This window comes from Sus scrofa, chromosome 14, assembly GCF_054392235.1.
Source record: "Sus scrofa isolate SSC_HxYL_T2T_F1_AM1 chromosome 14, Sscrofa_HxYL_maternal_Yorkshire_Landrace_v2.0, whole genome shotgun sequence".
Classification (NCBI taxonomy): Eukaryota; Metazoa; Chordata; class Mammalia; order Artiodactyla; family Suidae; genus Sus; species Sus scrofa.
In genome coordinates, this window is record NC_139396.1 from 141,581,059 (window position 1) to 141,606,846 (window position 25,788).

The 25,788-nt window shown below is 37.5% G+C and overlaps 1 long non-coding RNA gene across 3 annotated transcripts in view; it reads left to right on the top strand.

Annotated features, from left to right (window-relative positions):
- LOC110256719 (uncharacterized) overlaps positions 1 to 25,788 on the top strand; it is a 231,022-nt gene that overhangs the window by 87,639 nt on the left and 117,595 nt on the right. The window lies entirely within an intron of this gene.

The window sequence follows — 25,788 nt, forward strand, 5'->3', positions numbered from 1 at the left end:
TATTACATTTTCTTCACTTAAAATATTATCAGTGATATATATTACTTTCAACCAAATGAGACCTGGCAAAAGACACACAAGTAAACTTCATGCCTGCATGATTCAGACCATACTTGAAATAGGAATTCAGAGAAAGAGAAAAGAAAGTCTAAGAAGTCAAGGAAGTAGCACTTGACTTGGACCTTAGGTCTGAGGGATGGTCGTGTAGCCAAGAAGAAGAATGTGTTGCAGATAATGAGAAAGCATGATCTGAGGCAGAGAGATCATGAAGCCAACCTACTTTACATAGAAGGTTTATGCTAAGGCATGTGTGTGTGTGTGTCACTCCAAGTTCTTATGTTGAAGATGTAACCTCCAATGTGATATTTAGGGCCTTTGGAAGGTAATTAGGTCGTAAGGGTGGACCCCTCCTAAGTGGGATTAGTGCACTTATAAGAAGACATATGAGGGAGTTCCCATTGTGGCTCAGCGGGTTAAGAATACAACTAGTATCTGTGAGGATGGGGGTTTGATTCCTGGTCTTGCTTAGTGGGTTAAAGGCTCCAACATTTCCATGAGCTGTGGTGTAGGTCATAGATGTGATTCAGATCTGGCATTGCTGTGGCTGTGGTGTAGGCCAGCCGTTGCAGCTCCGATTTGACCCTTAGCCTGAGAGCTTCTGTATGTTTTGGGTGTGGCCCTAAAAAGGCAAGAAGACACATGAGAGTGATGACCTCTCAGCCATGTAAAGATATAGCAAGAAGGAGCCTTCTGCATACTAAGAAGCAGCACCTTGATCTTGGACATTTCAGACTCCAACTGTAAGAAATAAGTGATCATACTTTAAGCCACCCATTGTTATAATATTTTTATAGCCACCCTTACTGACTTATTTTATGATAGAAATGTTAATACTCATATATTAAGGACATGAGAAAAGTTCATATTGTTGTAGATCATGATTTTTACCAGTTGTGTTGTTGGTCTCAAAAAGTCAGTGCTGTACCCATGATAACTTCAACTTCACATTAACTGTTAGACGCCTGTACATTTAATCTGATCTCTTGTGCAAAATAGTGTAAAAGCCTGGTATGGAAAAAAGCATATAATCACTAAGGAGACTTTCTTTAGTGCTTACAACCTGGATCCATGGCATATGATTTATATTCCTGTACCCTCACCTAAGAGCAGAGCAGTGCTATGATGAAAGGGGCAGCCATGGGCATTTGGCAAGGATCAGGGTGTGGTCTGTGGCACTCTGGCTGCTGTCAGTGATCTGGATGGCCTCTGTTGTGGCTGCCCTCACCCTGCTCAGATGCCCCTTTGGATTTGAACCCCCACAGTGTCCTCGATTGTGGTAGCTTTCACTCCAGTGTGCAGTTGGGAGCTGAGGCAAAGAGGTACTGGAGCATTTTCTCAGCTCAGGCTTGGGGTGTGCAGGGGCAGTTGTTAAGCTACTAGTCAGCCCCCCATGTGGTTTCAATCTTCCCTTTATTCCCTGCCGAGGGATTCTCATAAGAAGAATCCAGGATTTTCACAAAGCTCCTGCTACTCTCATCAGCCCTCCAACCATTCAATTAGACTTGTCTTCCTTTGCTGAACCCCTGGGCCAGGGTACCCAAATGTATGTCACAAACCACTCACTCCCTGGGGAAGGTCTCCACTCTTATAGTCTCTCTTTTTCTCTGAATCCTAGCCAAGGGGCACAGGTCCTGACCTGATTGCTTCTGTTCCCTTCCTACCCAGTTACATATGGATCTTTCTTACAGCCTTGGTTGTACAGTAGTCTTCCTGCCAGTATCCAGCTAGTATTCAGTGAGAATTGTTCCACATGTAGATGTATTTTTGATGTGTGCATGGGCAGAGGTGAGTTCCATGTCCTCCTCCTGCTCAGAGTTCACTGTATCCCATTTTAATAATAGATATCCTGTTTTGAATTTGAACCATGCCAATTTACTGACCTCATCTGTCTAGGCCTCATTTGCCTGGCTTAGATGTCTGTGATGTTCTCTCCCTGTCTCCATGGTGAGAAGCTGAGTGATGCAGGCTTGTGTATTTGGAATGGTCCAGAGGGCCGTGGGCATCAGTATAGTGAGGACCCATATGTCATCATTATCCTTAGTTCCCTGGAGAAGGTGAAGTGAAAGGCCCTGTTTTGGCTCTTTGGGCAAAATGCAGTCATTTCCACAAGGGAATTGGCTTATAACTCTTCCTAAGCTGGCTGTGTTCATGTGTAGGATGTACCTAGCATTGTGATCCATTTTAGTCATTAAGTTAAAAATGGCAGGGATATTATAATTATCACACAAAGGTTACAGTTTATAAAATATATGAGAAAGTAATACAGATATTTCCACCTGGAAGAACAGGGTACCATAGGTGCTCCAAAGCATCATCTTGTCACAGCAATTCAGTGGTCATTTGCCTGAATGTAGAAAGCTGGCTTTGGGGAATCTGTCATTAGCCCCACAGATAAAGTCCTCTACAGACATCTCAATTTTGAAAGGGATAATTTTGGTTGTCACTACCACAGGATCAATTTAAAAAAATATTCAAACTGAGTTGTTCCCCATCAATTGTACATTCTTAATATGAACTTGAGAGTTTATGTGCAGACAGTGCAGTTAAGTGGCTAAGGGTGCTGCCTGGGCAATCGCCTTAAACCCTACCCACATCTTATGAAATCCTATTATAAATAAAGGAAACTGAGGCACACGGAGGATGAGTACACACAGTGAATAAATGGAGCAGTGGGATGTAAACCAGGGAGGATTTGGTGCCAGAGTTCACACCTTCAATCCCCATGCTTTTCTGCCACCTGTCAGGGCTGATGTGAATAAGCACCACAGAGAGCATGTCCATCCCTCACTCTTCCTTGTTGCTGCAAAGAGCCTGGCTCTCTCACCACACAGCCCCACCTAGGTATGTAACTCCTCACTCTTACACAGTTATTGATCCTACTCTATTGGGGAACACCCTCAAATAGGTTCTTATAGACCAGAAAAATGCTGTGAAGGGGCTTTGAAGACACCTGAATTTTTATCTCCTTGGTAATTCCCTCTCAGAAGAAAGTGCTCAATTTAACTTTGATATCAGAGGATAAGGAAAAAATACTGTGTTACAGTACGTTTGGGTAATTTCTATTTGGACCACAGAATAAAAGACAGATCTGTATCTTAGCTCTTGGGTTCCTCAATCATCTGGCCTTCTCTTAAGATTTCCAGTCTAATCCATAAGAGTTCTCTTCACTTGCCACATACTGAAAGTTTATCTAGATTACCACAAAGGCCAGGAGACTCCAAGCATTCTAAAGAATTAAATTCTTTAGTTCCCAACCATACCTATTAAGAGAGCAAGAGAAAAAACTTTCGTTAAATCTGATTGCTTAGGTGATGAGTCCAATGCCTTCCAAGCATATTAAATTAAAATAATGAAAAGTTGTTTATTATCCAGTACAAAAATGAACTTGTCTTATGAGCTAAGGCTGTTATGCCCTTTTTCATGGCACAGGGAGATTAGAGGACCAAGACTCAGGCTATTCTGGCATCATGAGGAGAGCATAGTCTTGCTCACATTGTGTGAGAGATACAAGTAGCTATTTGCCAAAGTAAACATTTTTTACATTTCTACTTTAAAATATTAGACACATACTCCTGTAATCATAGTTAAATTTTAAAGCCATAAAATATTTACAATGCCATGTCTAAGGCAGATGACATACATTACTCAACAGTTTAGTAAATCATGGATACTGACACTCAAATTGATGTTTTCAAGTGAAGACAAACCTTTCCTTAACAATAGTCCTTTATCTGGAGATTTTTTTTTTTTTATTCTGAAAGGTGTTTTCTATACACCTTTTAGAAGGTAGAAATAAATCCAGGCTATAACACTTTCTGACAGCCATTCTTATACATTCTGTTTTTGTCTGTTATCATTTTTCTAGATTCCTGCTGTTCCTTACAGCATATGGAGGCTCATAAAAGGATATTTCTAAGAATCTATTTGCCAAATGAATAAACAATTTTTAAGGTGAATTTCACAAAGTTCTGAGCAACTCCCTTGCAGTTTTGTTCTCTCGTTGAAAGGGCTGGCTGCATCAATAAATTCTTAGTCCTGGGAAATATAAAATACATAGTTGTAGGCATTGCTTAAATTTAAGCATGTCAGGAGCTTTTTTTTTTTTTTTGTACATTACTGAAACTGTGTTTACTTGCTTTTGCATTTTACTCACTTTCTCCTTAAATCAAATTGCCTCTACTGCTTATCTATTAATGTTCTTTCTGCCAATATATTTAATTGAATTGTTTATATACATTTAATAGATATGCATTTACTGAAGATTTATGAAACTTTCTAACTGTATTCTATTTTCTGTGTTGGGAACTAGATACAAAATAATGAGAGTTTAAAAAAATGTTTTCTGTTACCACATAGTTCATAATATTGGGAAAGTGACAATTCTTAGATTATCAAGCAAAACCAATGGGCAATTATTGAACAGCATTATATAAAGCAGAATTCAGCAAACTTCTGTAAATTGCTAGACAGTAAATATTTTAGACTTTGCAGGTTGTATGGTTTTTATCACAAGTAATACTTAAGCCTGCCATTGCAGTATGAAAGTGGCCATAAGCAATATAAGAATCACTTAACGTGATTGTGTTATTAAAAAAAAAAACTATTTACAAAACCAAGCAGCAGGGCACATTGGCCCATCACTATCACTGACCAATCCTTTGAGATAAGCAACAAGGGCAAAATAGTTCATGGCGAGAGGAATGAAGGTTGCATTAAGTTCTCATTTACTGATCTGATCATTTACTCTGTGCCAATCATTTCAAACAACACATCAATTCTTGAAGTTCATTGTGTATCACCTCCAAACAGAAGTTCTATAACCCAAACTTATGTATCAGTCCTCAGACCCTCAAAGATATTACCTTCCCTGTGCAAATAACAGGACCAAATGATGAAGAAAATTTTCATAAATGAACACACATTTGAGAGTTTGTTGTGTATCTATGTGGTTAGTTCAGTATTATGATAGAATGTGAATTTCAGAAGACACTCTGGTGGTCCATTCTGTTGCCACCTGCATGGAACAGTTTCAATCACTACAGTTCCCAGTTATGATCTTGACTCTAGGACTACTCACATTCCTTCAGATACGTCAGTGAGCAATTTTTACAGGTCAAAAGCATTATTTTTGCAAATTAATATAAACATGTTCTTTCCCCTAAAGGGATTTAAATGATACTGATATATCACTAAAGCACTGAACTCATGTTTGTACTATAGGATTAGGTGATACAGAAGGCAGTTTTTATATATACTAAACATATATGCTTGCATTTAAATCATCATTGTGTGGATTATAAAACTAATATTTTGAGTAACCTTTTATTTATAGATGCCCTAGATATCCAAAGCATTCTAATAAGACTAAACATACAACTCATTTTACATACACCAAATTCAACTGAAGTAGTAGTCTAATTGCCCACTATACCATGTTATTGAATATAAATACAGCTCATTAGCTTTTATTATCATCTTTTAGAGCTAAAACTAACACAATTTTTGATGTTTTTCTTTCTAATAATACCTATCCTACTGGGCTTTTCCTAATTAGCATCACTCAAACAACTTTTTTTCTTCTACAAATCCTTCAAATCTTTTATTCCCTTTGAAGCTTATCACATTTTGGCTTCTATGACAACTTCCCATTCCAGTAGATTGTAGATAACATATGGGCAGGAATTGTTCTTACTTGTTTATATTCTAATCCTTTGAAGTATTTATCTTGTTAAATTTTTTTTTTTCTCAATTTGTTTTGTTTAACTGTAACTGAGCTTAGGAAGTTCCTTGAGAACCGTAAACTTGGAGCCATGTCCTCCCACATGGCTTTGGTAATGTGAGGGAAAATATCGTGATTGAGGCCACTATTTCTGTCATATAGTCTGATCTTGGTCTCTGCTGTCAGGTAATAATAAACATGGATCCAAACTGTTCAATTGAGAGAGAATTTATAGCTACCAGTATTTTAATTAGTATTTATGAAATGTGTAAAGCTAAAGATAACAATAGATCAATTTTAATTATAGTATATATGGTCTTTCCATTTTTTTTTTCTTAAGCAGTTTCTTCTGGTACATAACACTGTAATGTTAAGGACCTGATTTTCTATATGTAGAAACATTATATATAAGTACACACATAAGTATGACTTTGTAGGAAATGACCACATGTGGATCATAGGTATAACCATGGTTATAGGGCTACATATGTATATGTACACCATATATTTAGCATTGTTGGAAATGAATGAAGTCTGTCATGCCAAAGAAAATATGAATTGCATATAAATACTATAATCTAGTTCATAAGGTAGTTGCTCATGGGAGTGAGGGTTAATAACTACGAGACTATAGTACACAAAGACTGGGACTGCACAACTATGTTCAGGTGACAGGTAATGGAAACCAAGCTTTTCACTGTTAAGATACAAGTTATGGATGAGTAAGGAAGGAGGATAGAATAATACCTTCCATTTTGGATTAGAGTTGAAAATGTCTGTATGAATCATGTTTAATATACAGTTAGTTACATTTAAAAAATATATTTACATGAGTTAGTATACAAAAATATAAATCCTTATTTTGTCTGCTGAAATAGCCTAAAGAAACAACACCCCATTTACAAGGACACCTAACACCTATATTTTGATTTCTAAACTGCTCTGCAATAAAAAGAACCAAGGATCCTTGGGCTAATGGCTGATTCTAGCACTGGAACAAGTCATAAACTAGATAAGTCTGGAATATCCTGTAGTGCCAAAGGATGCTATAAAAAAAATTCACCATTGATAGGAATACGTCAGGACAAGAGGAGTCAAATGAAATAGCTCCCAATGGTCAAGGATGAAAAAAAAAATTAAGCAACAAAATAAAGTTGTATTGGTTTATAATCTAAAGTATAAAATATAGATCCAGGAGTCCAAACTAATATAAGTAAATGGTTAAGTAAAGAAGCAGAGATGGATCCCTAATGCAGACAAAACTCTACGTAATTACTGCAGATACTCTACCTTAAAAAAAATGAGAGAATGATTTCCCATGTCTTCTCACATAGCGACTTCCTTCCAAACAGTACAGTGTGAAAGAGGGTGGGGATACCTAACAGACACTACCTCAGCCATAAGATTGAGGTCAATATCTGCAATGATGAATCACATTGATAGTATCAACCCTTGATGTGATGTGATGAAAATGACACTTAACCACTGTGGTCTTTCTCCAGAATTCCAATATCATCAGCCAAATATGGGAAAAACAATAGCTAAATCCCAATGAGGGATATTCTACATAATATCTCAGCAGTACTTCTCAAATCAGTCAAGGTCACCAGAAAATAGCAAAGTCTGAGAAACTGTCACAGCCAAGATGGTCAGCCAAGTAATAAAAGGATAAATAATGTGATCTCTTAGATAAGATTCAGAAACAGAAAAAAATGGTAGGTAGAACTAAAATGATCTGAGTAAATAGATGCAAATTATTGCCTTTGTAATGGATAAGCAATGAGATCCTGCAGTACAGCACTGGGAACTATATCTAGTCACTTATGATGGAGCATGATAATGTGAGAAAAAAGAATGTATACATGTATGTGTAACTGAGTCACCTTGCTGTACAGTAGAAAAGTGAGGGAACACTATAAACCAGCTATAATGGAAAAAATAAAAATCATTACTAATAAAAAACCCTAGCTGGCAACAGTATTTCAAGATACCTTTATTAATTGTAACAAGTATGACATGCTAATGTAACTTATTAACATATATTTGGCTGTATCATATATGGAACATTTGGTACAATATTTTTAAATATTTTGTAAAACTTGCCTGTTAAAAACTATTTAAAAAAACTTAGCAACACAGTTAATGTCTCGACATGGACATCTGCACATGGACTTCTTTGAGATGGATTTTATTGCAAATCTAATTGTACTCTGGCTGTTCAGACTGCTTAAAATTGAAGCAAACTGTTTAAATCTCAGTATGTTGATCACTCATGACCCAAATCATACTTTAAGACAACATATGCACAAATTTCTTTTTGTTTCTCACCATTCTTTCTGAATGTACGTAAAGGTGATCTTATCTGTACCTAAATGAGAACTCTTCCAGGCCTGTTATTTTTACTTTGACATCTTAGTTTTTGGGAAATTGCATAGACACTTTAAATAATATCATTTTATTAATTCCATTTCCAACTATTTTTGCAAGAACGTTGAGATACATGTGTATATATCTAAGTGTTATTCAATTTTAATCACTTCTATTAGAAATTTGTATATTATTGTGTTAATTGTGCTATTCTTTCAGTGGTTATTATAGTGATTACCGTATATATCTTTCATATATTACAATCTACTTTAATGCTTTTAACAATTTTCAAATAATGCAAGCAATTTATCGAAGATTAACTGTATTTACTTCTTAACTGTTACCTTCATTCATTTTCTTTGTAGTTATATCTCTCTGATATCATTTATACAAAATTTCATTTTATCAACTTTTTTTACTTGCTCTGATGAGATTGATCTGCCATTACTGTATTTTCTACCTGGAAGAGGGTAATGCTATTATGTCATATTTCACATACTCATTGATTATAGATGTTATTTCAAAATATAAAATAACACAAGTGCTATAATTGAGAAAGAAATTATATTGATTTGACTGTGAGGCTGAAATAATAGCATCCCCTTCTACATTTGTTCTTTAATTCTATGACATTGGGTAAATGTCTTTTGTCTATGAGATGTAGGTAATGCTTTGTCTGTTCTTATCTTTCAGAGAAACTGTGAGATTTTTTTAAGTTAGGAAAAGAAATCCAGAGAGTTCCTGTAGTGGCTCAGTGGTTAATGGACCCGACTAGTAACCGTGAGGTTGCAGGTTTGATCCCTGGCTTCGCTCAGTGGGTTAAAGATCCAGCGTTGCTGTGAGCTGTGGTGTAGGTCACAGACAGGACTCGGATCCCACGTTGCCGTGACTGTGGTGTCGGCCAGCAGCTGTAACTCCAACTGGAACCCTAGCCTGGGAACTTCCATATGCCGTGGGTGCAGCCCTAAAAAGGCAAAAATCAAAAAAAATAAAAAATCCAGAACTTGCTTACACGTTTGAGGAGATAGGAGTTATATAATGCAGGGAAATAATATTTGTATTTCCAAGTTGTTCATAAAGTGGGCTTAACTTTTTTTTTTTTACAACATTCTTATAAGTTTATTAGAGAGTCTTAGCCCACTATTAAGAGATCACTTTGGTTTAGTGTATGGGCATACCACAGAGATATTGTGGGTTCAGTACTAGACCACGACAATAAAGTGTAAATTGCAATAAAGTAACTCAATTGTTTTTGGTATCCCAGTGCATATAAAAGTTTTATTCACATTATACTATATTGTATTAAGTGGGAAATAGCATTATGGCTAAGAAAACACTGCACATATCTTAATTTTAAAAAGCCTGTATTGCTAAAAAATGATAACCACCATCTGACAATGCAGGGTTGCCACAAAACTTCAATATATATAAAAACAAACAAAAACAGTATTTAATACTTGTGAGGCACAGTAAAGTGAAGTGCAATAAAATGAGGTATACCTGTATAAGCAGAGATACAATTATCGGTTTCAGGTCTATGCTAGAATTTGTTGATGATGCTTGATGATGTTTTAAAGGACAATCCCATCATTCCCTGGGCAGGATAAGAAAAAAATCAACATATTTGTTCTATTTAGTTTTCTCTCTTTTTTAAAAAATAAAAGTGACCTAATATGTGTAGGGGTCTTCTCTAATAGCATTCGAGGGAACATTCTGAGAGCTAATAAAAGTCATTTTTCTATGTTCTAGTTCAAAAAATCATTTATTTTAAAACAGATGAATTTAAATAGAAAACAAAGATTAGATTTTTTTCCCTTCAGCCAAACTAACATAGCCTTCTCTTAGTTTCCAGAATTGATTGCTCAGATAAATCAAAAGTTATCCAAAGTGTTTATGAGTTACTCATGTTATAGCCAATATTGAATATATATGTGATATGTGTGAATGTGTGTATATATATGTGTGTATGTGTGTGTGTGTGTTTACCCATTATGGACTGATTGAGAGGAATAGTGTAAAATATTTAATCTTGTGTTAAAAGTCAGGCAGTCTGGTTTCAAAACCCAATTTCCCCACTAATTAGATGTAATTCCTTCAAATGCCATCAATAAGGAGACTAATAATCCGTGCCTTAGAAACTCTTTCAAGCATATTTATTGTGTATACATGTGGGCAGATGTGTATACATTTTTTTTTTTTTTTTTTTTTGCTGCTAATTTTCCACAGTACTCCAAGGCCAAAACCTCAGAGTCTGAGTTCTGAGAATCAGGTCAAGGTGTCTAATCTCTGACTCTAGGATGGTTGCGTAAACTCACCCCAGCCCTGTGCATCCTTCCAGAGTCCAGGGTAGACTGCCCCCACCAGAAAGTTCACAGGTTTACTGAGGGGACCTGAGGCTGCAGGGTCATACAGGAGTCTGCAGGGCCTGTGCTTCCAAGGGGAGGATTTCCGTGGTAACACATCCAGTCCCCACAGCCCTGGTTGCATGGCTCAGCTCAGGACATGGTGCTCTGAGCCACAGCACCACTTGCCCAACTCTCCCACCCATGACTTCAGTTCCATCTTGTGTGGCAAGGAATCTCTTGGTTTGAACCTGCACTTGGCAGCATCCTAACCCAAGCAAGCAGCAGTTACCTTCCCAGCACTGCCTCTACCCAATGAGTATGAAATACAGTTCCTGGGCACCTGACGCCAGGGCTGGCCAGCTGAGAGTTCAGGGGCATCAACCTCTCTCCAAAACCTTCTCTTGACTTCCATGACGGGAAAATTTGGTGCTGGTGGGACCTCTGAAGTGATATTGGGATATTGGTCTCTACACCCTCTGTTTCTGTGTTGGTGGCTTCTACTGACTCAAATTCCCAAACTCAGGCTTCAACCCAATGGGACTTCCCTCACTAGGGGCTGTGGGGCAGGAATCCTGGCAAGCCTTTGCAATGTTAACAGGTGCTTCCCTCTGCAGCCAGAGGAGACCAACCAATAGGGAGATGTCAGAAGGTGTGTGGATGGAGCAGGAGCACCAACCCCTTAGGATGCTCTTGGAGAATGCACAGGATCGTGGTCTCTGAAACATGACTGGAGCAAGGCCACCAATTTCTAGATACAGAATTCACAGTGACTTTATACACAATCAACCACTGGTTTATCTTGGTACAACAGAAGGAACTGTGAAGTTCTGGCAAGGCTAGGGGTAAAAAAGATAAAGATGCAGGGTAAGTGGTCTGCTTGAGAATGGAAGTTGATGGGGTTATGGACCAAGGAAGTGCTGCAAATAATGTCCCATCTTTTCAGAGATCTAACTTCACAGTTTCTTGCTGCGAACCTGCCATAGTTTTCTCCAGAAAAACACTTAATTCTAGACTCATTGGCTAGAGTTTGTGGAGATTAAAGACCAGACCAAAGGGAGAAGGGGTCTATTTACAGTGTTTGGGATTTTGGATGTTCCATTAGTGTTTTCCTTTTTTTTTTTTTTTAAGAATAAGTTATATATGTTTTGTGACAGGACACTCACACATTTTCTAAAAGTTTCTGTGTGTGTCTTTGAGTATAGTTAGAGCTTTCCATCATATGAGGTCTGCTCAGACTCAGGTAGAACAGATATCCTGGTAATAGCATCCCACCTGTTGTCTCTCACTGCCTGCCCTTCTCTAGTGAAGACCATAAGGACTTAGCCTCCTCTTTATGGAGAGAGGAAAGAAATTGCTTATTATAGGAGGATGACACTGGGGTTTGAGAGTAAGATTTTGCTTTAAATAAAGCACATATTTAAGAGTGAAAGCCAGTGATTTTGACTATTTCCTGAAAGGTTTTAAGTTTTCCAGGAAATTATACATGTGTATAATGTGAGAAAGCTATTATAGTTTAAGCTAAACTTGGAAAATAACTTGCCCAAAGAGCAAGGAAACAGCTTTGGTGGAAAAACTCAAGACCAAAAATCTCCAGACGGGGAGTTTGGGGTTGATAGATGCAAACTATCACATTTAAAAAGGATAAGCAGGGAGTTCCCGTCGTGGCGCAGTGGTTAACGAATCCGACTAGGAACCATGAGGTTGCGGGTTCGGTTCCTGCCCTTGCTCAGTGGGTTAACGATCCGGCGTTGCCGTGAGCTGTGGTGTATGTAGGTTGCAGACGCGGCTCGGATCCCGCGTTGCTGTGGCTCTGGTGTAGGCCGGTGGCTACAGCTCCGATTCAACCCCTAGCCTGGGAACCTCCATATGCCGCGGGAGCTGCCCAAGAAATAGCAACAACAACAACAACAAAAAAGACAAAAGACAAAAAAAAAAAAAAAAAAAAAAAAAAAAAATTGACAAAAAAAAAAAAAAAAAAAAAAAAAAAAAAAAAAAAAAAAATAAAAAGGATAAGCAATGAAGTCCTACTGTACAGCAGAGGAAACTATGTCCAGTCTCTTCGGATAGACCATGACGGAAGATAATATGAGAAAAATAATGTGATATATACACACACACACACACACACACACACACACACACACATTTGACTGTGTCACTATGCTATATAGCAGAAATTGACACAACACAATTTCTATAAATCAACTATACCCCCTAAAAAAAACCCCGCAAAAACCCCTCCAGACTGTCAAACATCGGGTAAAAGACCATGAAAAATAAGGATGACTATAAAAAAAAAATTTTGGAAACTCAGTCAAGAAACTGGGAAATGTATTGTGATGTGCAATGATTACCCAGCATAGCAGCTTTCATAATGTTTGCAAATGTAATTTAATTGCCAGAACCTTTTCCAGAGAGGTACACATTGGTATAGTATGCTTATTTATGTATTTTTAATAATAATATTCTCAAATAATAGTCTATGAATTCTCTTTGTAGGCAGATATAGATTGCTTTAAGACAAATCATGGTAAGGCATTTATCATTGGATGTTAAAATCATGAGGACATAGGATTTGCCATGCTCTTCAGTGTTTATTATATAGGCTGTGATTTTATAGTGGTTTTCAATACTGTATTAATAAGCGAAGCAAAAAATCCTTTTCCTTCAGGTACTGAATTCTTTGTTCTTATTTTCTACCTTATCTATTGTAGTTCTCATGTCATGACCACTATAATCAATCCCTTAATTTGAATTTGGATCTTACCAGACTAATTGCATAACTCTCTTTGCTTTAAATAATAACCCAAAGCTTTTGACTTCAAAGGGAAGAATTAAAAATAAGCATGCTATTATCGTCAAAGAAGCAAAGAACTTAAAATTTGTTTAAACTATAAAATATCCTTCATGCATTAAACCTCTTTCATCTAGTTCATTTCTTTAAATATCATAGAAGGAGAATATTGTATTTTCTGGCTAATCAATAATACCACTTATGAATTGCTTCAAAACAATTTCTACCATCTGTGCCCATCCCTAGTTGCTTATAAGTATAGGGGAGTTTATTGGAGACAATTTATAGAGTGGAGGGCAAAGAACTCAAGAAGAACACAGTAACACAAAGGTCATGACTTTGGTTGAGTATCAGGTTACCCTAACATATTAAGCCCTCTGCAGAGGCATCCTTCCCTTAACACCTCTTCCCTCAAGACTTTACTGACCACCCCCACAACATGCATGCACAGCTTATTTTTCCATGTTTACATACAGATTGAAGAAGGAGAGAAATGTTATTACCCAGGTCTTCAAAAAATAGGATATTCTGTTTGCCCAAGTCTTCCTGATTTGGTTCAGTTTCTTGGGAAATGAAATGATACGGCCCAATTCTGTTCACACATGTAGCATATTTATTTTCCCTCCTCAAACCCCAATCATGAGGACCTACTTGTGAGGTCTTATGATTTCATTTAGTTTTTCACTGTATTAAAAAATCTCTTTCTGTCTGCCACAGGAACATCCCAGGGCGCTGTGACCACATTGACCCGTCAAGGGCAAGGCAGCCACGCGGGTACATGGTGTGCTTTCCGGGGGTGAGGTACCAGTCAGGGCCCGGATACATGCTCTCTGGCCTGGCCTCCCATCATTCACCCTAGCCGCCAAATGACGGTGTCTCTTGGAGTCCCCCAGGGCAGTAGGGGCTTCAAGAGGTCCTTGTGGTTACCTACTTGCTTGGGAGCACATGTTTATCTGTAACCCTGGATATTCATGAAGGGGCGGCCAATCCCTGGGGCATGCGCAGCCGCAGCAAGGCTGCGCAGAGCAGTGCGTCTGCTTCTTACGTGTCCCTGTGCCTTGGCAGGATCGGGCAAAAACTATAGTGCTGAGAAAGTGGCGGAGAAGCTAGAAGCACTCGCAGTGAAGAAGGGCACAGAGCCATAGGACGAGGCCAAGCAGACGGCCGAGGAGGAGCAATGAGTCGGCCCCACATCCCTTTCTCCCTGTCTTTTCCCTTTTTCCCTTTTTTTTAAATTTGGCCCTGCCCCTCTTCTGTTTGTTTTTATTCTGTTTTGTTTTTACAAGGGACTTTTTATTTTATTATTTTATTGTCTATAAATTTTTCTTTCTTGGAGTTCCCGTCGTGGCGCAGTGGTTAACAAATCTCACTAGGAACCATGAGGTTGCAGTTTCGGTCCCTGCCCTTGCTCAGTGGGCTAACGATCCGGCGTTGCCGTGAGCTGTGGTGTAGGTTGCAGACGCGGCTCGGATCCCGTGTTGCTGTGGCTCTGGCGTAGGCCAGTAGCTATAGTTCCGATTCGACCCCTGGCCTGGGAACCTCCATATGCCGCGGGAACGGCCCAAAGAAGTAGCAAAAAGACAAAAAAAAAAAAAAAAAAAAAAAAAAAAAAATTAAAAAATTTTTTTTTTTCTTTTTTTAAAAATTATTTCCACAATACAATTTTTTTCTACTGTATAGCACGGTGACCCAGATACACATACATATATACATTCTATTTTCTCACATTATCATGCTCCATCATAAGTGACTAGACATAGTTCCCAGTGCTGCACAGCAAGATCTCATTGCTAATCCATTCCAAAGGCAATAGTTTGTATCTATTAACCCCAAGCTCCCCAAACACCCCATTCTCTCCCCCTCCCCATTGGTGACCACAAGTTTATTCTCCAAGTCCATGATTTTCTTTTCTGTGGAAAGTTCATTTGTGCCTTATATTAGATTCCAGATATAATTGATATCAAATGGTATTTGCCTCTTTCTGACTTACTTCACTCAGTATGAGAGTCTCTAGTTCCATCCATTTTGCTGCAGATGGCATTTTGTTCTTTTTTATGGCTGAGTAGTATTCCATTGTGTGTATATACCACATCTTCCTAATCCAATTGTCTATGGTAGTTCTATGTACACTTTTCTAAGATACCTCCAAACTGTTCTCCATAGTGGTTGTACCATCTTATATTCCCACCAACAGTGCAGGAGGGTTCCCTTTTCTCCACACCCCCTCCAGAATTTGTTATTTGTGGACTTATTAATGATGTCCATTCTGACTGGTGTGAGGTGGTATCTCATGGTAGTTTTGCTTTGCATTTCTCTAATAATCAGTGGTCTTGAGCATTTTTTCACATACCTATTGGCCATCTGTGTGTCTTCCTTAGAGAAATGTCTATTCAGGTCTTTTGCCCATTCTTGTATTGGGTTGTTGGCTTTTTTGCTGTTGAGCTGTATAAGTTGAATGCATATTCTAGAGATTAAGCCCTTGTCCGTTGCATCATTTGAAACTATTTTCTCTCATTCTGTAGGTTGTCTTTTTGCTTTCTTTTTGGTTTCCTTTGCTGTGCAAAAGCTTGTCAGTTCGGTGAGGTCCCATTGGTTTATTTTTGCTCTTATTTCTATTGCTTTAGGAGACTGTCCTGAGGAAATATTCATAAGGTTGATGTCAGAGGATGTTTTGCCTATGTTCTCTAGTCTAGGAGTTTGATGGTGTCTTGTCATGTAAGCATTTAAGTCTTTAAGCCAATTTGAGTTTATTTTTGTGGATTGTGTGATGGTGTGTTCTAATTCCATTGATTTCTATGCAGCTGTCCAGGTTTCCCAGCAAGACTTGCTGAACAGACTTTCTTTTTCCCATTTTATGTTCTTGCCTCCCTTGTGAAAGATTAATTGACCATAGGTGTCTGGGTTTATTTCTGGGTTCTCTATTCTGTTCCATTGGTCTGTGTGTTTGTTTTGGTACCAGTACCACACTGTCTTGATGACTGTGGCTTTGTAATAGTGCCTGAAGTCTGGGAGAGTTAGGCCTCCTGATTGGTTTTTTTTCCTCAGGATTGCTTTAGCAATGCTGAGTCTTTTGTGGTTCCACATAAATTTTTGGATTGTTTGTTCTAGTTCTGTGAAAAAAGTCCTGGGTAATTTTATAGGGATTGCATTGAATCTGTGAATAGCTTGGGTAGTATGGCCATTTTTACAAGATTAATTTTTCCAACCCAGGAGCATGCAATATCTTTCCATTTCTTTATATCTTCTTTAATTTCCTTGGTTAATGTTTTATAGTTCTTGGCATATAAGTCTTTTACCTCCTTGATCAGATGTATTCCCAGGTATTTGATTTTTTGTAGTACAATTTTAAATGGTACTGTATTTTTGTATTCCTTTCCTAATATTTCATTTTTAGTATAGAGAAATGCAACTGAATTCTGAATGTTAATCTTTATCTTGCTACTTTGCTGAATTTTTTGATCAGTTCAAGTAGTTTTTGGGTTGAATCCTTAGGTTTTTCTATATATATTATCACGTCATCTGCATACAGTGACAGTTTTACCTCTTCTCTTCCTATTTGGATACTTTTTATTTCTTGTTTGTCTGATTGTTGTGGCTAGGACTTCCAGTACTGTGTTGAATAACAGTGGTGAGAGTGGATATCCTTGTCTTGTTCCAGATTTTAGTGGGAAGGCTTTCAGCTTTTCTCCATTGAGTATTAAATTTGCTGTGGGTTTGTCATACATGGCTTTGATTATGTTAAGGTATGTTCCCTCTCTAGCCACTTTGGCAAGAGTTTTAATCATAAATGAATTTTGGACTTTGTGAAATGCTTTTTCTGCATCTATTGAGATGACTATGTGGTTTTTGACTTTTCTTTTGTTCATGTGGTGCATGACGTTGATTGATTTGCATATATTGAACCATCCTTGTGCACCTGGGATGAATCCCACCTGGTCATGGTATATGATCTTTTTTATATGTTGTTGGATTCAAACTTCATATAAAGAACTGCCTTCCGACAAAAAAAAAAAATCTCCCATCATCTTTAGGGCAAAATATATTACACACTCACTGAACCTTCCCAGTCCTGAAAATTTAAAGTCTTTGCTAAGATAGTATACTGCTTTCTATAACATTAGAGATACACATATATGGTACTAATAAGCTGCCCATCATTTTTTTTTTTTTTGTCTTTTTAGGCCTGTACCTATGGCATATGGACGTTCCCAGGCTAAGGGTCAAATTGGAGCTATACCTGCTGGCCTATACCTCAGCCACAGCACTGCAGGATCTGTGCTGCATCTGCAACCTATACCATAGCTCACGGCAAAGCCAGATCCTTAACCACTGAGCAAGGCCAGGGATTGAACCTGTGTCCTCATGGATGCCAGTCAGATTTGTTTCTGCTGAGCCATGATAGGAAATCCTGCCTACCATTCCAGGTGGTTGTTTTGCTTCCTTCCCTTTTCTATCCTTTTCCTTTATAGGTGTGTCAAGTGAGATAATGGGTGTACCGTGACCCTTGTACTCTCTAGCCTTAACTGTCTGTTGAGGATCATTGATAGAGTTACTTCTGCCTTGCTTGGGCATGATGTATTATGCCTGATCCTATATACAGTGATATTTAGTGTGCTAATGCAGGTGTATGTGTATATATATTTAGTATTTCCTTACTTCTAGAGGTTCCAAAGTGTTACACCATAAGTAGTTCACCAATCCTTTCAAAATTCTTATTAGGTAGATGGCAATCACTAGTGTCTCACATTTTTATCCTGGGTTTAATTAAAAGTTTTTCACTGCCAATGCATTTATAGGGAAAAGTCATCAAAGAAAAGCATTTTCAATAATTTTATTGACTAGTCAATATTATTATAATCTTTGTACTGTTGATATGAGAAAGCATGATTGTCTGATTATTTCCCACGTACCTCCACCTTTGAGTTGACATGAATCAACCCAGTCTTTCCTATTAAATTGAATGCCCAATCTGGGGGACTATAAATTTTGATCTAATTTTTTAGTTCTACATCTATGACCTCATTTAATTTTTCATTGATCTATGCCATAGGTGTTATAATTCCTATTACCTGGGAGAAAGAACTTAAACTTAGAAAAGGATCGGTGATTTGGCCAAGAGTATATAGGAGGTAAAGATAAGAACAAAGATAGGAAATCCAATTGATTGTTACTAAAGCCTAGAGAATGCCTTGCATTTAGGTTTTAATATTGAATGGAGGAAATATATTTTGAAAAAAAATGTATTTTGAATAATTCAGTTGTGGGTCGATTCCACTGAACGGTAAGAGCAGGAGATATCTTTGGTTGGGGCACTTCATCACCTTGGACAAAAGAAAATACTTTAACATGTGTCTGTCACATTACTTTCCTGACCTGAAGTGGCAACATAGCAGTTCTTTCAGCCACCATCTCTTAATTATAGTGATGGAATTGGCACCTGGTGATTCACTGAGCACAAGGTAACTTGTCAGAGTTTTCAGCAGACCATTTAACATATCTGGTTATTCTGGGTTAGAGTCCTTCTCTGAGTTGCCAGTGGAATCTGGTTCTGTTGAGAGTTTGAACATGAACATGTGATGCTTTTTAATAAGGCTTTTTCACCTGATATTTTTTCATGAAAAGGTTAGTGAACATTGTTATCTTTAGCATGACCATATTTGTTTTTCTTTTCCATGATGGGACAATATGCATATGCAAAGTGGAAGGTGTCAAGGAAAGCAGGACACTGTATTGAACAAAAGGATAAAAAGCATAGTTTGGTAGCAGATAGACCTAGTTTTGAATCTTAGATTCCCTGCTTTCTAATTATGTGGTGCTCAGAACATCAGTTTGATTTCATAACGTGTGCTGTATAATGCTCTAATTTTGTAATCTGAAATATGTGGATTGCGCCTGTGTGACTTGCTGAATATTTAAGATGATGTGAGATATGTTGTTAAAATGCTAACACATAGTAGTAATTAATAATTTATAGTCTTTTTATTAGAAAAAGTTTTCTACTATAACACTGGAGCCTCAGTGTCTAGTTCTGGCCTTCTGTACAAATTAGCCATGTAATTACAGCACCTCAGTCTTTCTTGGCCTTAATTTCATTCTGCATAATGTCAACATGAGTAGGGTAGAACTTATATAAAGTGCCATTGATTTGTGAATCAGTGTATTCAGTTTTAGGCTCTAGATATTGGACACTATGACACCTAAAAGTAAAAGTATGATAAGTACCAAGATGACACAGACCTATACATTTAGTGTAAAAGTAATAATATATACTTTTTCACATATAGTACTGCCCTCACACAGTTGGATAATACTGATTCACCATTTTTAAATTTTTTTATTTTAAACTGATTTTTATTTTTTCCATTATAACTGCTTTACAGTGTTCTATAATTTTTCTACTGTACAGCAAGGTGACCCAGTCACATATACATATATACATTCTTTATTCTCACATTATCCTACTCCATCATAAGTGACTAGATATAGTTCCCAGTGCTATACAGAAGAATCTCATTGCTTATCCGTTCCAAAGGCAATAGTTTGCATCTATTAACCCCAAATTCCCAGTCCATCCCACTCCCTCCCCTCTCCCCTTTGGCAATCACAAGTCTTTTCTCCATGTCCATGATTTTCTTTTCTGTGGAAAGGTTCATTTGTGTCATATGTTAGATTCAAACAATGCAACAGACAAGGGCTTAATCTCTAAAATATGCAAACAACTTATATAACTCAACAGCAAAAAAGGCAACAACCCAATTGAAAAATGGGCAAAAGACCAGAATAGACATTTCTCCAAAGAAGATATACAGATGGCCAACAAGCACCTTAAGAAATTCTCAACATCACTGATTATTAGAGAAATGCAAATCAAAACTAAAATGAGGTACCACCTCACACCAGTCAGAATGGCTGTCATTAATGAGTCCACATATTTCCCATTGTTAATAACATATCTACTCATAGAAATTCCTAAAATTTAAGACTTGTGGTGGCTTTAATTTAAAATTAAGTGAAGTAGGTGTTCACTAAATTTATTGTCGTAAACATTTCATTCCGTATGTAAGTCAAATCATTAGGTTATACAGCTTAAACTTATGCAGTGCTATATCAATTATATCTTTAAAAAACTTGGGAAAAAAAATGAAAACTGATTTTTTTTCATAGGAAAAGTCCATGAATTTGTCTTGCATGTGATGTATTTGTATGCAGCAATGCTAGAAATAGGTTTATTGGCTAGGAATAAGTACCCACTACAACAAGCTAAAAAAAACACAAAATGGTAAACTCATGCACATAAAGACAGGTTTTAGGGTTTGTATTGCCCATCAGTGTATTCCAGGGACCTATAAGAGATCAGTCTATATCTGTATGATATTGATAGATATATATGCAAATACAGCTATGGCTGCAAATGAGCAAGATCATTTGTTTTTTCACTCCCTGAGGTGCCATCGGGAGGAAGTACCAAGCATTTAAGAACTACTTTGTTGAATAATGAGCAATTTGAAAATAATTGAATCAGTCTTGCTTCATTTTCTGGACCTTATATGGACCTCAAACTCATCGTGAGCATTTTCTTTATTTTCTGTGTGTATGTGTGTGTGCTTACATTATTGTTATAGTTTTATTACAGTAGTTCAAAGCATATAAATCATAGGTTAGGTTGCTCATGGAGAAACACTGAATCTCTGATTTAAGCATCACACCTTGATAGGGAGACCTCCTAACTTGTTTGGTCAGAGAATTTGAGGTCCCATATATTCAGTCTCTAACTCTTCAATGTGCTGTTGATGAAAAAAAATGGCACTGGTTGAGTCTTCTACATTTTCTCCTCATAATCATCTCCCTTTGATTAGCACCTAAAAGGAAAGAAACATACTTATTATGAAATCACTAACATCATTCCACTCTATACTAGTAGGTTATATAAAAACCTAAGCTGGGCTATGATCAACAAATACAGCTTGATGAGTCAGTATTTTTAAAGTACAGGACCAGGAATCAGACAACCTGGGTTGATGTCCTGCCTCTTAATGAAAATGTGATGCTGAACAAATTCATTAGTATTTCTACGTTCCATTTCTCTGGGCTGTAAAATGGGGTAAAAAAAAGAGTATCTGCATCCATGGTGGTTGTGAGAATTCAACAATACCTCCAAATAAAATATTTACCACAATGCCTAAGCTTTAGTAAGAAGCCAGTAAAAGTTAGCTCTTTTGGTTAATAACCCACTTAAAATTTGTTAGCAATATTTAGTGTGCAATAGCTACTTGGTGGTACATAGCTTACTCTTCTTGGGGGGTGGCAAATACATTCATACATAAAATATGGGGGAGCTCACACTGCAGTAGGTGCTTAAAGCATTCAGGGTTCCCTGGGTATTCAGTGTAGGAAACCTCATTGTCGGTGGAGCTCCAGTGATTAAATGTTTTCTGTAAGAGTCCGTACATAGTACACTTGTCCTCTACTGAAACCAGTTGCTGCCTCAGTTGGCTGGTGGGGCAGGAAATCTGAGTTGCTGGGTTCAGTTGATGGCAATTTATTTCATTCATTGGTTAAAAACTCCCTTGGTGAGAAGCAGAAGATTCAACTCATGGTGCAGTCATCCTTGTAAAGTACAGAGTACATTTTTTATTTCCTGACAGCATTCATGAAATCAAATCGTCTTGATTCCCTTAAGTGAGAACCCAGTTTGTCTGAGTTTCCTCATCTGTAAAACGGAGGGAACTTGGGCTTCCACTTTAGAGGCCCCAGGTGTCCTAAGGCCAAAGAAGCTGGTAATGTGAACCCAGATGCACTTATGATAATTCAAATACTCAATGGATATTTTACATTTCATTTTGCTTGGCTGTCAATTTCATTTTTCTTCAGCCCAGTGTTGCTCTCAGACTTATTATCAGCATGGTTGGTTTTAGACAAATTGAGAAGAAGGAAAAAGTTGTAGGGAAGGAAATATTTTATTAACATTTCCCAAACAATCTATATTCTTGTTGCTCACAGCATCTTATTTGGAGCCTATCTGACCTTGTGCCACAACAAGCTTTGAATAATAGAAACACAAGTTAAGGGATCAAGAGTGGGGAGGAAGAAAATGATGCATGACTTTTCCTTTGGATTTAATTTGATTGTCATAAAGATAGATACCTTGGACTGTAGAGGTTGTGTGTGTGTGCATGCCTGATGATGCATGTAATTTCAGCTGGACTACACCTTCTCACATGACTATTCTTTCCCAGTGCATGGATTCTCTACAAACTGTAGACTATACAGTAGTCATTTCCAATAGAACTTTATGTGGTGATGAGAATATGCCTCTGCTCTGTCCCGCCCAGTAGCTTCTCGCCACATGTGGCTGTTGACCTGTTGAAATAATTTATTTGCTTATTAAACTATGAATAGTCATATGTGGGCGGTGGTTTAGTGGCTAGCATATTGAATGGTGTGGGTATATACTCCCTGATGATTGACTTCATCTGACAGACATAGCCAAAATTTAGGTAGTCTTCATAAGTCCTCTGTTGAGTGACTCTAAAGGCTGATGCCTTGATGTTTTTGTGAGTGAAAGAGACTAGCTATGCCATGAGTAAGACCATCCTTAAACTGGATATCTCTTCTATGGTTGCTTATATTCTCCCCACTCTTCTGTGGTGGCTGAAAATGCTTCCAGCTCTTGCAACATTGGGCCTTGTCTTTAAAACCCTACAACGGAGTGTTTGATTGCTCATCAGACCATAGCAGCCATTTTACCTGAACAAGTCCATTAGGCTGGATTCTCACTGAGAGGCGAGGGAGACTGAGAATTTAGAGCCAAAGACCTTCAAAAGTCATGAAGTTCAGTGTTCTCCAAGTGTGGTATATGTCAGGCCATGGCCTGTGAGATCATTTTACTTAAGTGGCATATTTTAATGTGATATTTTAATGTCATTAGTGAAGCTTATTTTAAAGTTTAATTTTGAGTTGATATTTATATGGTATTTTTTTGTGTGTGTTTCTTGTGTCATTTGTGATCCTACCTATATCTACTCAGTCATTTTTTTGTGTGGAAAGAGGATCACTTTTAAAAGTATGTTTTAAATTTTGAAAAATGTTGTGAGCTGCACAGGGAGTCCTGGGAGTGTGGGGTTAATAGATGCAAACTATTGCTTTTGGAATGGATTAGCAATGAGATCCGGCTGTGTAGCAATGAGAATTATGTCTAGGCACTTATGATGGAGCATGATAATGGGGGAAAAAAGAATGTATATGTGTATGTGTAACTGGGTCACCATGCTTTACAGTAGAAAAAAATTATATTGGGGAAATAATAATTTTTTAAAAAAAATTTGAAAAATGTGGTCTGACATACAAGCGTCTGTGACTCACTTGCTTTTCATTAGACTAAAATCATTCTATCACTGTCTGTCAAAGTGGGAAAATGATTCACATATTTCCTAACTGGAAAATAAATTGATACATCTGATGGAGTCAGGGCTGAAGGAATGAGCTGGAGGCTCTGGGATTGCCAGAAATGTGGACACAGATAATTCAAAGATTTGTTTCTTTGTTCCCAGTTAACATGACAAACAAGTTCATTTTTTTTTCCTAAAGTAGAGTCTACAATTCTTTTTTTTTTTTGAGTCCTTGGTTTAATTTAGGCATATATTGATGGAGATATATAGAAATATGTTATCACTATTTCCCTTGAGCTCACCATCTGGTTGGAGAGATAAGTTGGCTGGCTCTTTGAAGAGTAGGAGAGTAAGAATAGTTGAATTAATTAAGTTTAATTAATATAATTTTTTGAGCCTGCCTTTGAGGCCCAGTCCCTAGATGAAGTAGAAACATGTTGACTTAATTACTCAATACAAGAATTTGAACCTGACTTGCTGTAAATCCCAGCCATCTTGTTGAAATACCAGAGATGAGTTTCTGTTCCCAGAAATGACTATTGGACATAAATGTTTATTCCCGTGAGGAACTGTTTCATGTTAAGTAAAGCAGGCTTATAGGGGAAGCATTTTAGAGGCTTGTACTTCATTCTATCCATTGTCAGTCTGTTCTTTTTTCCTGTGATTGTCTTGTACCCTTGTGAAATGGGGGACTCATTTATTCAAGTTTGATTAAATAATTGAAAGCATAAGGATGGATAACTATTCCTTAATTGCTTTATTTCTTCTCATATCTTTTTTTTTTATAGCAGTATTCCATGATTGGATTTGGAAGAAGAATCTAGGGTTGGAAATGGGTCATGTTATGAAGTCCAGTGGGAGACAGAGGACAAAAACAGGTGTATAACTAGGGAAGGAAAAGAGAATGCATGGCTGATTGCAGGTGATTTGACAGGTGGACCAGAGCTAGGACTTTTAATGTGAAGTTAGCACTGTGGCTAATGAAAAACTTAATTAAGAGTTGGGTTTAATCAATTAGTGGAAACTACAGCCTAGTCATTGCACAGATGGACTTCTATTATTAATGGAATAGCTTCAACCCAAAATATTAGGGTCATTTAGGTAATTGTATCAACTTTTGTTCACACGTAAATTGGATCAAAATGCCAAACATCCTTTCTGTTGCAGGGATCATAAATGCAGAGGTGACACACATGATGGCACAGCATGCAGTGTCCTCAAGTCTCTGCCTCTTAAATCCCTCCCCTTAACAAAAACAGGAATTGGGTCATAGTTCTAGTCTACTTTGTCCACAATACAGTTCTGTTTTACTTTGACTTGAAGCACCAAGTGCCTAGCAGATGGGTCAGAGGTTAGCTGAGTTAATTCATACCACACCGGGTCATTCACTGCTGTTTGCAGTGAAGTTCACTTTCTTCTTTCTTCAACAGTGGCTTATTTTGACTTAAAAATAATTTTTATCCTTTTTTTGACAAGAGTTGTCATAACTAATTTTGTATTTCTGGGACTCTCCCACCCCAGTCTGTAGAGGGAAGGTGGAGGTAAAACCTGAGTTCCCTCTGCTTTCCTAAGCAGAGCATGACTATTATGAAGCACGTTTGTGGGAATCAGTAAAATTATATGAAGGGCAGTAAAACAGCTTATTAGTGTAGAGTCAGGGTTATCCATTTTATGAGGTCCATATAATTAATTATTAAAGGTTAAGACATTTGCAGAACTTGTAAAAGCATTCTGTTAAGGTCAAGGTAATTAAAATTCAAGTCTAAACACCTTCAGCCTCTGTCTTGATACTAGAACTTTCTGTCCCATGATGAGTGATGAGGTGAAGAACTCTTTGCTATACAATATCTAGAGCAGATTGAAAAATAAAAACAAGAAAAACAACACACAAAAAAACACCTTTATTCTTTTTTGAAACTTAGTTTCTTAATTATAGACTCCATTTTCTGAAGTAAATATCTTCATTCATACCTTCTTAACTGGCATGCACTGCCGATTCCGATGTGTCCTAGACTAAACGGGAGAAACCTGGAACCACAAGTCAGGCCATCTGGCCCTAGGTCTTATCTGCTATTGACCAGCTCTATGACCTGGAATCAGTCACGTACTTTCTGC